General features: G+C 47.0%; 1 protein-coding gene across 4 annotated transcripts in view; it reads left to right on the top strand.

The window, feature by feature from the left end:
• Window positions 1–1,045, top strand: part of phldb2a (pleckstrin homology-like domain, family B, member 2a) — a 91,019-nt gene extending 89,974 nt beyond the window's left edge. For all 4 annotated transcript variants that reach the window (XM_076273727.1, XM_076273726.1, XM_076273728.1 and 1 more), the window contains one exon: window positions 1–1,045. This exon is cut by the window's left edge and continues 1,770 nt beyond it. The gene's annotated coding sequence lies outside the window, so the exon portion shown is untranslated.
• Window positions 1,046–2,905: the final 1,860 nt, after the last annotated feature.

The following is a 2,905-nucleotide window of genomic DNA, read 5'->3' as shown; positions in this document are numbered from 1 at the left end:
ATAACACCGTGTCACAGCTGAGTAGAACTCCCATGGGATGACGTCATAAAAGTATGACGCTATTTCCGTCACAGATAAGCCGTTGCTGTGACATCATCCATTGTGATCACTACAGGTGTTGCACTCAAAGCTACTGCTGAGAGGTACTGGACTCAAATGACCTCAAGTGACCTCGGGCTAAACCCCCGCACACATCCTCACCCGTGGGGTCAGAGACACCACAGCACCAAATCACAGCTAGTAGTTTGCACCATGTTGTTGTTCTACACAAATATCCCAAAGCATATTGCACATACGCATCCCTACATAACTCTTAGCTGATTTTATACCGTATCAGTGTGTATCCATGCATAGGCATTCTGTGTGAGTTTGTGTGTGTGTGTGTGTGTGTGCATGTGTAAGTGTATGTGTGTGTGTGTGAGAGAGTGTGTGTGTGAGGTCATGAAGTGTGACAGGACTGCAGCAGCTTTTCACTCTGGCTGTTTAAGCCTCACAATCAGGTGCTGACTGCTCAGGATGTCCTCTCTCTTTTTCTCTCTCTCTCTCCCTTTCCCTCTCTTTCTCCATCTCTCTCTTTCCCCCTCTCTCTCTCTCTTTCCCTCTCTCTCTCTTTCCCCTCTCTCTCTCTCTTTCCCTTTCTCTTTCTCCCTCTCTCTCTTTCTCCCTCTCTCTCTCTCTCTCTTTCTCCCTCTCTCTCCCTCTCTCTCTCTCTCTCTCTCTCTCGTCTGTCCTTCTGTCCGTCTGTCTCTTTCTCTCACTTCCTGTGTCTCTGGCGCCCCCTCTCTGTGGCGTCTCCATTCTCCTGCAGCATGCCGTCTACTTCTGACCCATTTGCAGTAGTTCACTCGCATATGGACTTTGATATATTTTGTATGAATATGATTGATATATATATATATATATATATATATATATCATATATATGTGTGTGGATGTTTAATTGTGTTATTTTTATATAATCATTTGAAGTGTCTATTTCTTGCCATTAATGTAATTTTGTATCTTGCATGTTATCAACATATTAAAACACATATGATAATTATCATCCGATGCTGTAGAACCTGTTATTTCATCATTCAAAAACAGAAGCACAAAAGTAGGTACTACAGTACATACATTCAGATGTGGCCGTTAATGATGTTTAAAATATATACATTATTCAGATGTGGCCGTTAATGATGTTTAAAATATATACATTATTCAGATGTGGCCGTTAATGATGTTTAAAATATATACATTATTCAGATGTGGTCGTTAATAATGTTTAAAATATATACATACATTCACATGTGGCCGTTAATGATGTTAAAAATATATACATTAGAATCCTCACCTGTGTGTGTGGTGTGTACAGTGTGTGTATTCAGCAGTGTATGGTGTGTGTGTTATTAATGTATGGATTACGGATGGGGCAGTGTATGGTGTGTGTGTTATTAATGTATGGATTACGGATGGGGCAGTGTATGGTGTGTGTGTGTGTGTTATTAATGTATGGATTACTGATGGGGCAGTGTATGGTGTGTGTGTGTGTGTTATTAATGTATGGATTACGGAAGGGGCAGTGTATGGTGTCTGTGTGTGTTATTAATGTATGGATTACGGATGGTGTGTGTGTGTTATTAATGTATGGATTTCAGATGGTGTGTGTGTTATTAATGTATGGATTACGGATGGTGTGTGTGTGTGTGTGTCAGTGGAGATGCTGCCTGTGTGTAAGTCGGTGGAGATGCTGGCTCGTGGTCAGCTAGCTTGGTACACATGTGATGGTCATGGCCGTCCTCCATTGTGTTCTGCGGCGTGCTGTTTGGCTGTTCCAGGGTGCTGAAGCGTGTTGATTGGTTGATTCAGGGCGCTGTCACAGTTAGCTGTGTGGTGGAGCGATGTGATTGGCTTAGTCTGGCTCCGTCTGGGCTGCTTTTGGAGGCAGAGCCTATAAGAGCCCCACCTCTCTACCGCTCTCTCTCTATCCCCCTCTCTCTCTACCTCTACCTCTCTACCGCTCTCTCTCTATCCCCCTCTCTCTCTATCCCCCTCTCTACCCCTCTCTCTCTACCTCTCTACCGCTCTCTCTCTATCCCCCTCTCTCTCTACCCCTCTCTACCGCTCTCTCTCTATCCCCCTCTCTCTACCCCTCTCTCTCTACCTCTACCTCTCTACCGCTCTCTCTCTATCCCCCTCTCTCTCTACCTCTACCTCTCTACCGCTCTCTCTCTATCCCCCTCTCTCTACCGCTCTCTCTCTCTACCCCTCTCTCTCTCTACCTCTACCTCTCTACCCCTCTCTCTCTACCCCTCTCTCTCTATCCCCCTCTCTCTACCGCTCTCTCTCTATCCCCCTCTCTCTCTACCCCTCTCTCTCTACCTCTACCCCTCTCTCTCTATCCCCCTCTCTCTACCGCTCTCTCTCTATCCCCCTCTACCTCTACCTCTCTACCCCTCTCTCTCTACCCCCCTCTCTCTACCTCTCTCTCTCTCTACCCCTCTCTCTCTCTACCTCTACCTCTCTACCGCTCTCTCTCTCTACCCCTCTCTCTCTATCTCTACCTCTCTACCCCTCTCTCTCTATCCCCCTCTCTCTACCGCTCTCTCTCTCTACCCCTCTCTCTTTCTACCTCTACCTCTCTACCGCTCTCTCTCTCTATCCCCCTCTCTCTCTACCCCTCTCTCTCTACCTCTACCTCTCTACCCCTCTCTCTCTATCCCCCTCTCTCTACCGCTCTCTCTCTATCCCCCTCTCTCTACCTCTACCTCTCTCTCTTCCCCCCTCTCTCTATCCCCCTCTCTCTCTTCCCCTCTCTCTCTCCCCCTCTCTCTCTACCCCTCTCTCTCTATCCCCCTCTCTCTCTACCCCTCTCTCTCTTCCCCTCTCTCTCTTCCCCTCTCTCTCTCTCCCCCTCTCTCTCTAT

The sequence above is a fragment of the Alosa pseudoharengus genome, unplaced genomic scaffold (genome assembly GCF_046254945.1).
Source record: "Alosa pseudoharengus isolate Yale_2024_CS ecotype anadromous, Long Island Sound unplaced genomic scaffold, YU_APseudo_1.1 YU_APseudo_1.1_scf_8, whole genome shotgun sequence".
Classification (NCBI taxonomy): Eukaryota; Metazoa; Chordata; class Actinopteri; order Clupeiformes; family Clupeidae; genus Alosa; species Alosa pseudoharengus.
This window is presented reverse-complemented; position numbering and strand designations above follow the sequence as displayed.